We start from the raw sequence: 13,834 nt of genomic DNA, 5'->3' as shown, positions 1-13,834 counted from the left end.
TGGTCCCAACCCCATTAATAAGGCAAGAAATTACACTAATTAACCCTGACAGAGGCACACCTGTGAAGTGAAAACCATTTCAGGTGACTACCTCATGAAGCTCATTGAGAGAACACCAAGGGTTTGCAGCACACTCAAAAAAGCAAAGGGTGGCTACTTTGAAGAAACTAGAATACAAGACATGTTTTCAGTTATTTTGCATTTCGCATTCATAGTTTGGATGCCTTCAGTGATGATCTACAATGCAAATAGTCATGAAAATAAAGGAAATGCATTGAATGAGAAGGTGTTTCCAAACTTTTGGCCTTTACTGTTTCATTTACTGTATATTTAGGCATAGCTCATTATCACTGCTTGACCTGTTCGTCAGAACTTTATCACGGAAAACTGATAGTTAAATAGACTATCGTCAAAGCCACCAGATTCCTATGACAAAAACAGTAATTTTACCTCTCGCGGGAGCTGCTGATCTACCACTCTCTTACTCGATTTGTTTGTCCTGTTGTGTGATGTCTGGTATATAAATGGTTAGTTTGGTTTTACCAAAGCCCATTCCTGCGCGAAATGAAAGCATCTGTATTGTCTTTGTAGCCAGTTCCTCTGCATGAAGCAACATTGTTGTCCATATACTGTTAAAAACACACCAGTGAGCCACATCATGTTCACATGATGGTGAATATGGGCACTGTAGTTTAGTTTTACTCAATCCTTCATATGCTATCATGCTGTCGTAAACCCACCAAAACATGATGAACATGTGTACTGTAGTTTATTTTGACCCCACATACTGACCATGAGGGTAATTTGTTTTAGATTTGCCTTGTTGGACTTTCTTCTCCTCCTTCTCTGCCTGTAGCTTTAGGTGTTTCTTCATGTAAGCCACAGAGCTTATCAGAACTCAGCTCCTTCAGCACCTCATCCCTCAGCTGTCCTTTCTCTTTTTCTGCCTCCATTTAAATCTGAAGGGACTGTTGTTCTTCCTTGTAGTCCTTCAAGGGAGGTAGCGGAGAGACTGACAGAGTTTGTAGTGTTAGTTTGAGTAGTCCTAAGTATCCCTCTGTTTTGAATGTGTGTTATTAAGAGATTTGCATATGAAAAGAGCTGTTGAGGCAATCAGCCATATTATACAATTTATTCTCATGAAATAATCTGTTAGCAAATATTACCAGGGAATTCCTATTTTAATTCAATGTAGTGCCACTTCACTGAAATTGATATATTAGCTGAGAGCTGTGACATAATAAACGTGTATTTGCATGCAGAAATATTATATTCTCCATTATTTCTAGGAATATAAAGAGGAAGTAAGAAAAAGGAGAGACAAACAGAGATGAGCAAAAAAGTCGGGGAGAGGGAGCAAAGGTTGTGATGGCCATTGACAAGAAATCTCTAAACAATTCCTAAGGATACTACAGTTTATTTCAAGAGGGTAGAAGAAATTCACCACTTTTTACTCACTGTTACTTCAATTCCACCCTCAATTTTACGCCCCTGAGATAAATTCCCTTCCAGTAAATAGCACCCATTTAAATGGTCTTTCTTAGTCACCGCTACTGTGACTGAATGATTGAACAAATGTTCCCAATGTCTACAATGTGCAATTTTAAAAGATAGCAGCCTAATCATTCTCTATTCACCATTCTCCATCATAATACCACATTTGCTTCATTGTTCAATGGCTATATTAAAAAGAGAGAGTGTGTTGCACGTTGAGCTTATTTTCCTACACGCTCTTTTTTTCTGCATGACTTATCCCATTATCACTGGGCTCCCTCTTCAGACCTGGCTGTTTTTATCGGCTGCCTCAGTCTGTTGTGACCGGTCAAGCTGATGCCCTCCTGTTCCGCATTGCTCTAAAACAAGTTTAGACAGACAAGACACACTTCAAAAAGCTGGTAAGATAAGGTATTTAATTTCTATTGTGGTTGTAAGCAGATGTGTGTATAAGGCAAACACTGTGACCCTAAAATAACTGATGATTATATTAGGGGAATGAAGGAAGAAAGGAGGATACAGACCAGGAAGTAATATGTCAAACATAGACACCAGATGAAACCAATGCCCAGTAGCACAACCATGCTTCTCCATAGTGTGTCTCTCGGTTTTCTCATGATTCCTGATGCAACAGAGATAGATGGAGGGTGCATTGGCCTTGTTTGAAACAAAACTTGGTTATTTTGCATTCTACTGATTGCAGCATTTTATTAAAGGTGCAATACGTAATGCTGACAGCTATTAATTTAAAAAGGTTACTGCAGTCCAACTTTAAAATAATAATAACAGGCTAATGCTGGACTTGTGAGCTAGTACTAAACTATGCTAATGCTCTGAATCTATAAGTAAGGTAGCTAACGCATTTATTGTTTGTGTTTGTGTGTTTTTGTAACCAGCTCTTACGTTGTTTTTGGGATTTCCAATAAATCTAAAATCATCAGTGTCAGACCATACCAGTGTTATGGGTCCGCTGTCTTCCTTGTTGTTGTTTTTCCTGTTTGTCTGTCTGTGTTTTCATCGGCCGCCAGAGGGCACTCCTATCCGGTCCCATGAGAGGAGTTTCCACTCACCCCCTCCTCCGTCTGACTACACAGCTGAGCATCATCATCATCACCACTCCTACACAGCTGAGCATCATCATCATCACCATTCCATCTGTACTTAAACCTGGGCCGACCACCTCTTCGGCGCCAGTTCGTTACCTACTTTCACGTGGTAACTGGTCTTGTACTACAGCTGTTTGGTATTCCGTTGCCTTGCTCTTGTACTCACTTGTGTTTCTGCCACAGCGTTCCTGTTCCCTCTCGGCGTTTGTCTTGGATCTCCCTCATCTCCCTCATCTCCCACATCACCCTCCGTGTCTGGATTTTGTATGTTTTTGTCTTGTGTTGATTATTCTGGCTTCAGAATAAATCCCGTTTTTGAGTTACATCACTCCCTCTTGTGGTCGTTCGGTGTCCGGGTCCTACTACATCCTTAACAACCAGAGGGTATGCCACATACTGGCTTTAGTGTTGTAGTAAGATTAGATTAGATTGTGATTGTGATTGTGTAGTGAACTTTATTGTCATTACACAGGTACAGGTACAATGCAACGAAATGCAGTTTAGGTCTAACCAGAAGTGCAACAGCAGTGCAGGATATACAATGGTTCCATAAGTGCAGGACATGGATAAGTAGTGAATAAATATTAAAAATGAATACTATTATAAACAGAATTTTTACAGATAGATTTGTCCTATGAATACAACATATAGATAACTAGTATTGTGAACAAGATTTACAGCTGGATATATACTGAATATAATATACATGTGGATATTACTATAAATATAACGTTTACAGATATGTACAATGAACATAACATACAGATGGTTGTTACTATAACAGAGGTTACAGGTGAATACTATAAATGTTGGGGTTTCAGTTGGACCCGGACACAGAACAACCAGGAGACAATAAAAAGTGTAACAAAAAAGGTTCACTCCAGAAACAGACGAAGTACAAGAGGTGGTGAATGATTAGATGGAAGTCCAAACGGAGCGCGTCTGGGGAAGCTGCACAGAGTTGCGACTGAACAGGAAGTCTGTCACAGAAAACAAAGTTAGACAAATAATAAAGTCTTACAAGCAACGTTCACTAAATGACTGGCCTAGTTACCACGTAGGGGTATGTAACAAACTGGCGCTGAAGAGGTGGTCAGCCCGGGTTTATATACAGTGGTGATGGGTGATGATGATGATGGGACTCCGCGACTCAGTACGCAGAGGCACGTTGCGGGAAGACAGCCAGACCTCATGGCCAGGCCGGAACTGGGGAGCCGGGGACCTGTGCCTGTCTGCCACCGCCTTGGTCCGCTCCGTGGTCCGAAGCAGGGCCTCACTAGCCGTGGTCCAAACCTGGTGACAGCGACGCAGGAGCTCTTGCATGGACGGCACAGCCAGTTCCTTCTCCTGGGCAGGAAATAGTAGAGGATGGTACCCCAAGGCCACCTCAAAGGGTGAGAGACCGGTGGCTGAGGTGGTAAGAGAATTGTGTGCATATTCCACTCACGGCAGGTGAGACGCCCAGGCGGCAGGTTCTTGGGCAGCCACGCAACGGAGCGCAGCTTCCAGGTCCTGGTCAGCCCTTTTTGTTTGTCCGTTTGACTGTGGATGGAACCCAGATGAGAGGCTGACGGTCGCTCCTAGGGAGGAACAAAAATCCTTCCACACTCTGGAAATAAATTGTGGGCCTCGATCAGTAACAATATCCACAGGTTTTCCATGGGGACGGAAAACATGTTGGACAACAAGGTCAGCCATTTCACTGGCTGTAGGTACTTTTGGTAATGCAATATAGTGGACAGATTTAGAGAACCTGTCCACAATGGTAAGTATAGTGTCATTACCTTCAGAGTGGGGCAAGTCCGTAACAAAATCCAAGGCCACATGGGACCTTAGGGGGCGTGAGCTTAGTCAGAAGGACCGCTACACGACTAAAATCCCGTATTAACCTATGATAAAAATTAGCAAAACCCAGAAAGCGCTGCAGCTGCTTACGTGTTGTAGGTGTGGGTCGGTGACAGCTCTGATCTTCTCCGGGTCAGCTGCGACCTGTCCACTCTCGATAACGAAACCCAAGAACGGGACCGAGTGCTGGTGGAAGGAGCATTTCTCAGCCTTCATATACAGTCGGTTCTCTAAAAAGCGTTCGAGTACCTGCTGGACATGAGACACATGCTTGGAGAGAGAGGAGGAGTAAACAAGGAAGGCAGTAAATTGGTTCCTTTGAGTATTTTTAAGCTGAAAATGAGAAGCTTTGAGTTGGACTCCCTCACATGTCAATGTTTTAATTGAGATTTTATTGAAAGTGCATATTTGGTTTTCATGTGTGTGTCTTCAGGGCTGCCAACTCTCACGCATTGGCCGTGAGACACACGCATTTGACTGGTTTCACACGCTCACACGCCACACCCCCGATTTCTCACGCTGAAGTGTCAGCCCGGTCGGTCAAATTTCTGATAGATGAGTTTATCTATAGATTTATCTGTTTAGCCACTAGTTGTGCTTTCAGAGACTGTGAGGGGGTTCAAGAGCGCTCCCTGTCTGTGAAAGTTTCGAATTGTCGCAAACTGAGAACATTTTTTTACGATCCATCCCATTTCCCCGGCTTTAGGTATGAGCTCTGAGTATCACAGACCCGTCCGTCGCTTCGTGTCCACTCTCTCTGTAACAGAGGTGAGCAGCGCGGCTGGTAGCGTAGCAACTTCAGTTCATGTTAGTGGACCTGCTCTGCTGTGGACAGTGACGCGTTGCATCCGTGTAGTCCTCCGATAATGCGCAGCGTACAGCCTCCTCTAAACTTTGTCAGAGACCCAAATGGGCGTCTGTGTCTGTCAGACGGTCTGAATGAGATCCACCATATCAGCGGAGCAATGACATGCACAGCAGACTATATTACAACTCTCCAAATCTCGGCCAACAGAGATGGGAGGAGTTATATTTTGAATGTGCACAAAGTTGTAAACATGGGCAGAAATCTGGTGAAACACATCTGAGCTATACTATATATACTATACTATATATACTATACTATACTACATATATACACTATACTATATATACTATACTGCAACATTGGGCCACTATTGTGCTTCTCTAACCTCGGTGCATCTCTAAATGTAACTGTAAATAATTAATTTGATGTTTTATGAAATGAACAAATAGTCTTTTTTTCCCCAAAAAGTAAATCCAGTAAGTGGGGCCCAGAGGATGAGGGCCAAACATTACTGAACCTTGGCACAAAGGTTAAAGGATAAGAATTTATGTAGATCAGTGGTTCTTATTCTTTAGAATTTCAGTGGTCTTAGTTGATCCTCAACATTAATTTAACTTGGGTCCCTTGTCCCAACACCAGGGACCCCTGGACCTGTTCCCCACAGACCCAAATCTTCTCAGCTGTTGATGAGATTTGCTACTGTCTCTTCATGTGGTTCATTATGTTTGGCACGTTGTCTGGGTCAGTTCTTATATCATAAGAAGTTAATAATGTATATAATATAAATGCTGAATGCCGTAATACCTGTTGATACTACAACAATGCAAAGGTTCTTAACCCTACAGTTTTGCACATATCATGTAAGACTTGATTTCTCCATTTTTTTGCAAAAAAACTCTCCAGAAAGTGCCCTTTAATGGTTTATTTTTCTATTTTTTTTCCTGGGGGGGCATACCCCCAGACCCCCCTAGGGAGAACCCCACCCCCCCACATATCACAAATCACAATTTAAACCCTGAAGGATAAAGACCCCAAAAAATTGCTTTGTACGTGGCAAAATATGGGTTGCCCCCCCAAATCTCACTCCAAGGTTTTGGGAAAAGTTGGCAGCCCTGGTCTTTGTATGTATGTAATGATGTGATGTAATTTTGATGCCTATCTTGGCCAGGTCTCCCTTGCAAAAGAGATTTTTAATCTCAATGGGTATTACCTGGTTAAATAAAGGATAAATAAAAAATGTCATGGAGGTGAACCACCACAAAACGATTCAAAAAATCCCTCAAAATGTCGTTAACCTGAGCCTGGAAGACTGCCGGAGCGTTGGTAAGTCCAAACGGCATAACAAGCTACTCAAAGTGCCCCAGAAGTGTATTGAAGACGGTGTTCCATTCGTCACCTTCCCTGACACAAACGAGGTGATACGCATTCCTTAAATCCAGTTTGGTAAAAACCACGGCGCCTTGTAGTGGCTCAAAGGTTGAATTGATCAGTGGCCGGGGACATTTGTTTTTAACGGTGATGTTATTGAGCCCCTGATAGTCAATACAAGGGCGCAGAGACTTTTCTTTTTTCTCCACAAAGAAGAACCCCGCCCCAACCGGGGACGACGATGGATGGATTGTACCAAGGTTGAGGGAGAGAGAGAGAGGCAGATAGTTTATCTACTTGCTCGGTAAGTCTGTTGACAAAGACACCCTGGGAGTGGATAGCCCGCTGGTGCGCCCTCCTCGCTAGTATCCTGTGGTGTTTCCACTGGGTCCATTTGGCCAGTTTGTTCTGATGGGGTTCAGTTGGACCCGGACACAGAACAACAAGGAGACAATAAAAAGTGTAACAAAAAAGGTTTAATCCATAAACAGACGAAATACAGGAGGTGGTGAATGATTAGATGTTAGTCCAAACGGAGTGCGTCTGGGGAAGCTGCACAGAATTGCGACGGAACACGAAATCTGTCACAGAAAACAAAGTTAGACAAATAATAACGTCTTACAAGCAACGTTCACTAAATGACTGGCCTAGTTACCACGTAGGGGTATGTAACAAACTGGCGCTGAAGAGGTGGTCAGCCCGGGTTTATATACAGCGGTGATGGGTGATGATGATGATGGGATGCAGCTGTGCAGATAGACGGATGGATAATTAGCGGCCACGCCTCTAGACCTAGTTCCTCGATGGATGGATGACAGACAACACAGACAGACACACACACAGGGAAAAGGGAGAAGGGTACACAAAAGGCAGCAGAACCACAACAATGAATATATATACAGATGGCTATTACTACAAACAGAATTTTTACAGATCGATAAATATAATAAGTTAGGCTAAAATGAGCAGTATAACAATGATTTATGGTAGTACAAAAAAAGTTTGGGCAGAAGCTGTCCGAATTAAAGTGCAGTGGAAAGTAATTGCATATTACAGTTAAAGTACAGTATTGCAGATGTATATGTAAACAATTAGTACTGTAAATAAACAGTCTGCAGTGCAAATTGAAATATCAGTCAAGGTAAGTAGTGCAAGTTGCAGATATAAACAGTTGTTACTATAATAACAGTCAGCAGTGCAGGTGAACATTATAGTATTGCAGATAACAAAATGGAGGCAGGTGTGAGGAGGGAGAGGAGAGTCTATCAGTATTTGAGGGGAGTGGGATCAATGAGGATTAGAGTTCAATAATAAAAACTGGGGAAAAAACTGTTCTTTAGTCTGCTGGTCCTGGTCCGGAGGCACCTGAAACGCCTGCCGGAGGGCACTAGAGAAAACAGTATGTGGGCTGGGTGAGAGGATTCCTTAAGGATGCTGCGAGCTCGATGCAGATAGCGTTTCCTCTGGATGTGCTCGATGGCGGGTAGTGGAGTCACAGTGATGAGCTGGGCGGTTTTCACCACCTGCTGCAGTGTCTTGCGTTCTGCAACAGAACAGCTCCCATAACACACTGTTGCACAGTTGGTCAGGATGCTTTCTATTGCACAGCAATAGAAGTTCACCAGGATAGTCAAGGAAAGCTGATTCTTCCTCAGTGTCCTCAAGAAGAAAAGGGGCTGGTGAGCCTTCTTGACCAGGGAGGAGGTGTTGGTTGACCAGGACATGTCTGCTGAGATGTGGATCCCCAGAAACTTGAAACTGGAGAAACGCTCAACAGCCATTCCATTGATGTGGATGGTGTCGTGCGTGCCTCTAGACTCTTTTCTGAAGTCCTCGATGAGCTCCTTCGTTTTGGTGGTGTTGAGGAGCTGGTTATTTTCAGTGAATCATGTGGCCAGGAGCTTGAGCACAGAGTACAGTGCCATGGAAACTGCATCCTCTGTGCTCCTATTGCTATGGTAGGTAAACTGGTGTGAGTCCAAAGTGGATGGTAGCGAGTGTTTTAGGTGTGCCAGGACCAGCCGCTCAAAGCACTTCAATACGATGGGTGTGAGTGCTACAGGGCGGTAGTTGTTAAGGCACTTCGGGCTGGAGTGTTTTGGCACTGGCACAATGGAAGTGCATTTAAAGCATGTTGGCACAGCTGCTTGGACAAGAGACAGGTTGAAAATGTCTGTAAAAACCCCAGCGAGCTGCTCCGCACATGCCCTGAGTACGCGTCCAGGGATGTTATCTGGTCCAGCAGCCTTGTGCGTGCTGATCCTGCTCAGTGCATTGCTGACATCTGTGGAGGAGATTGTGATTGGCGGGTGGTCGGCTGAGGATTAGCATAAAAGTCATTCAGCTCGTTCAGGAAGTTAACATCAGTGGCTGCGGGGATGGAGTGAGTGGATTTATAGTCACTGATGGCCTGAATGCCTTGCCACATGCGTTGAGGGTCAGCGTTGGAAAAGTGTCCCTCTATCTTAAGCTTGTAGCAGTGCTTGGCCTCTTTGATGCCCCTTTTCAGATTTGCTCTGGATGTGCTATAGGCTTGTGCATCTCTTGATCTGAAGGCAGTATTGCGTGTCTTCAATAGGAAACACACTTTCCTGTTCATCCATGGCTTCTGATTTGGGTATGTGGTGATCTGCTTCTGGGTTTTAACATTGACAATGGTGGTATTAATATAATCAAGTACAGAGGAGGTGTAGCAGTCAATGTCCGTGTGAGAGCCACTGATGGCTTGAGAAGCAAACATACTCCAGTCTGTGTGTAGAAACCTTTCCTGAAGTGATAAATCTGCTCCCGCAGGCCATACCTTGATGGTCTTCACTGATGGCTTCATGCGATTGATGAGAGGTGCATATTTGGGGGTGAGGAACAAAGGAAGGTGATCTGACTGTCCCAGGTGGGGGAGGGGTGTTGCGACGTAAGCTCCAGCCATGTTTGTATAAACGTGGTCTAAAGTTTTGCTTCCTCTGGTGTGACAGGAAACATGCTGGTGAAATTTTGGTAGCACTGAATTTAAGTTTGAATGATTAAAATCACCTGCAACAATAAACGCAGCTTCCGGGTGAACAGTCTGTTGTTTACTGATGGCTGCGTGAAGTTCTTTCATTGCAAACTTGGCATCAGCATCTGGGGGAATATAGGCTACAGTGACAAGAGTGGAAGTGAACTCCTGTGGTAGATAGAACGGTCTACATTTAACCATGAGAAACTCACTAGTGTTCTATCCGCCCCGGAATGTGTGGCAATAGAATTGTCCGGTATTCCGCAGTTTAACCATATTTCTGTGAAGATTAGGACATTACAGTTCAAAAGTCTCTTGCTGTATGTAATGTTGAGTCGGAGCTCCTCCATTTTGTTCAACAGCGACCGTAAATTGGCAAGGAAAATGCTGGGTAAAGAGAGCCGGTGTGGTGTTAGCTTTAGCTTAGCTCTTAGTCCTCCGCGCTTCCCCCGCCTTTGTTTACAATCTCGACGCCGCCAGCGAGCACTTCCGCCTGGCTGGGCAGAGTTCATAGCCTCGGGTCTTCTGCCAATCTCAGGTAGTAGTTGAAGGTTGCCAATAAAACTGTCGGAAATTCGCAAACCAATATCCAAAAGCTCACGTCGGGTGTACGATGTAAAGGCACAACTGTTCTGCACAAACAAACCCGAAATGAGCAAAAAAAATACCGCAAAATTGAAGACTCTGGAGAGACCCCAAGTCTTGCGATGTACGTATGTATGTATCATGTCAATCAAGAGTAGATAGTATTTCAACTAAGCATGTTTCCTTAATGTCTGATGACATATTGTGGTCATTTATTTATATAATACAGTAAATATCTTACATATTGGACCTTTAACATACAATTCTGCATTTGGTGAGACATGAGAGTGTCAGACAGAGAGGGAAAGATAATAATTTAGCAACATGATTGTTGTTTTGAGATGGTTTTTCAACATCAAAGCATGATATAAATATACAAGGAACATAAAAGCATATCAAAGAAGGACACCCACAGGCTGGATAAACTGATCAGGCGGGCCGGCTCTGTGGTCGGCATGAAGCTGGACTCACTGGTGACGGTGGCAGAGAGGAGGACATTGGACAAACTGCTGGACATTACTGACAATGCCAGCCACCCCCTGCACACCGTCATCAGCACCCAGAGGAGCCGGTTCAGTGGAAGGCTGCTCCTTCCCAAGTGCCGGACCAACAGACTCAAGGACTCTTTTGTCCCTCATGCCATCAGACTGTAAAACTCCTCACTAGGGGTGAGAAGGAAATAGGGCAGAGAGGACAATACATACATGCATACATACATATATACATACATACATACAGTACACATACATACATACATACATACATACATACATACATACATGCACACCTGGACTTAAATTCACACCTGGTCACTTTATCACTTTAACACTGGACTCAACACTGACACTTTAATAATAATTCATGGTCTTTTCTTTGTTTATTTGACGAATGTTTTTATTGTTGTTATTATTATTATTGTTATTTTGTTGTCTTTACACTGTCTTTTTTATCTATTTTTTATTTCTTTTTTCTTGCTAAAACTGCTGCTGGAACTTTCAATTTCCTAGCGGGAGTCATTCCAAAAGGATTAATAAAGAGAAGTCTAAGTCTAAAATAGGCTTTGATGGCGTAATGATGAATAGCACAACACCAGTTACTTTTCTCCAATGACTCCACACTTTTAGCACAACACAATTTGTTGTTCTCATTTTCTGGGTGGTTTTCCTTAGTATGACTTTCTTTAATCATTGTAACACAATGATATTGTTTTACAAGTATGAAAAAGCTCAAATGTCCACAGAAATGACAAAGAATTTTAACACTTACTTTTAGACCGCTGGGCAATCCTTACCGTACAACCAAATGAACACAATTTGACTTTAGACTGTGCTCTGGCAGTATATGTCACATATAAATAATCTACACACAGATTCAACCAGTTTGCTCACATACAACTGCAGCGTCTGTGGCATTGAGACTTTCTCTTTTCATTTTTAAATAACGTACATCCATTTGACTTCTTTTTAAACTGCATGCATTAAAAGTTTGATTACTTTTGTAATTAAGCTGATTTTAATATATGTTGCTCTAATATAGCCTGGTCCTACCAGACTTTGGTACATATCATTTGTACAGTGGGTACTCTGTTGAAGTTTAAAACTTTTGGATCTGCCATAACCAATCTCTATCGTTTGGTTGTAAGGTCGGCTTAGCCTCGCTAGCGTTAGCCAACTCCTTCACCACTAACAGAGCAAGCTGGGAAAATAAGACGTTTCCCCATGGGGAGGAGGGCCACAACATCATGACCGACAAAAAAAAACTCAGCAACAATTGTTCTTGCTCAAGTTTTAACTTTTGGATATTGCCACAACGGACCGAATGGCTTCACTCGCATCTTTCTCCGCCACCATTAGTACGGAAGTCAATGAAGGTTAGCGAACCTCAACGTTCTCAGCCACTCACTCTGTTCTTTGATTGGACCGCCAAATATTTATATTTTATTTACAGAAAAAAAAACGTAAATATACCGCAAACCTGGATGGAGTACTGAAGGAAAATGAACATTGAGCGTAAGTATGTAGGAGGGCGGAGCCAGGCTAGGTCTAATAAACATTAGTTTATAAGATAGCAACTATGCCCTCCAGATTTTTGTCTGTCCCTTACCATCAGAGGTGGGTAGAGTAGCCAAAACTTTTACTCAAGTAAAAGTACTGTTACTTCAGAATAATATGACTCGAGTTAAAGTAAAAGTAGTCATCCAAATAATTACTTGAGTAAGAGTAAAAAAGTACTTACTCACTACTCAAGTAGTGAGTAACTGTTGAGTAACGTCTGATTTATTTCTTAACACAAGCATCAATCAGACAGACAAAAATACAAAATAATCATATTTAGGCAAACTATTGTTCATCCAATCAATAAAATAAATTAAAATTAATTTATTAATTACAAAATAGCTTAAGTGAGAGACTTGTCACGTTAAATTTGGATGGATACTGCATGTGCAAAACATAATGTAACCTAAAAGACAAAGATCCACCTCTCCACAGCAAAAACTAAAACTACCGCTACGTCTCCTCAGGTTAGATGTTGAGTTGTTGAACGCTCACATGTCCGTTTGTTTTGGTCGACACTGAAGACGCCGCATGATGTAGCTGCTGTTTCGCACTTTTCCTAAGGTAACCATGCTTTCACTATGAGGCCGGGGGGTTCCTCCCATAGACCGTATATATATTGATATATATACTGTATATTAACGGTCTATGGTTCCTCCACGTCTGTGTTGCCTTGGCCTTGGCGACATTCTTTGTTTTGCTACGACTGTAAGGTAACACGTTACGCCCATAGATATATACAGTCTATGGTCCCGCCGCTGAGAACGAGTATGGTCACGTGTCTGCACACCGCCGTTTGATTGGTGGAACACAGTCACGTGGTAGAGCCTTAAGCGGAAGACTGTCTCTCTGTCAAAATAAAACATTAAAATGAGACGTACGCGGGGGTAAAAACAATGACGCGTAGAATACCAAAGAGGTAAAAAGAAAAGTAACGAGCTCCTAGTAGCCTAATGTAGCGGAGTAAGAGTACAGTTTCTTCTTCACAAATCTACTCAAGTACAAGTAAAAGTATAGTGATTTAAAACTACTCCTAGAAGTACAATTTTTTTCAAAAACTTACTCAAGTAAATGTAACAGAGTAAATGTAACTCGTTACTACCCACCTCTGCTTACCATTTATTGGATGGTGATTTATCCACCAACGGTTGTGGAGGTTTGTAAAAGTAGAGACCGCACACTGACTCAAACAAAGCGACTTTTTTATGTTAGTGCAATTTGACAGTTTTTTGTCCTTTTTATTTTCATTTCATTGACAATATTTTTGTGGATTTGTTTTATTTCATGTGTATTGTGGTTCAAAAGCATGCAAGTTTAACCCTTTAAGCGATCACCGCCCTCAAGACAATGCTTGTGACTCCACCAAAGGCAATGCAGTGTATTTAGAAGCTTCTCTTTGCTCTGCGCTGCTAAAAATATGTGTATATGACAATCCTCCACTCCTCTAATGCAAACCTCCTCTCACCAACACTCAGGACCAAGCACCATAGGGGGACTGAGCTTTCACCATTGCAGCCCCCTCCAGCTGGAATTCCCTACCCATACACATCCATACGGACCTGGACACATTCTCAAAACA

General features: G+C 42.6%; 1 long non-coding RNA gene across 1 annotated transcript; it reads right to left on the bottom strand.

The window, feature by feature from the left end:
- Window positions 1-1,773: 1,773 nt before the first annotated feature.
- LOC116698379 (uncharacterized) lies at window positions 1,774-11,512 on the bottom strand. The gene is made up of 3 exons (XR_004334203.1): window positions 11,468-11,512; window positions 2,019-2,151; window positions 1,774-1,853 (listed from the first exon to the last, which is right to left on the bottom strand). It is a non-coding gene; the product is annotated as an uncharacterized LOC116698379 (long non-coding RNA).
- Window positions 11,513-13,834: the final 2,322 nt, after the last annotated feature.

This window comes from Etheostoma spectabile, chromosome 11, assembly GCF_008692095.1.
Source record: "Etheostoma spectabile isolate EspeVRDwgs_2016 chromosome 11, UIUC_Espe_1.0, whole genome shotgun sequence".
Classification (NCBI taxonomy): domain Eukaryota; kingdom Metazoa; phylum Chordata; class Actinopteri; order Perciformes; family Percidae; genus Etheostoma; species Etheostoma spectabile.
This window is presented reverse-complemented; position numbering and strand designations above follow the sequence as displayed.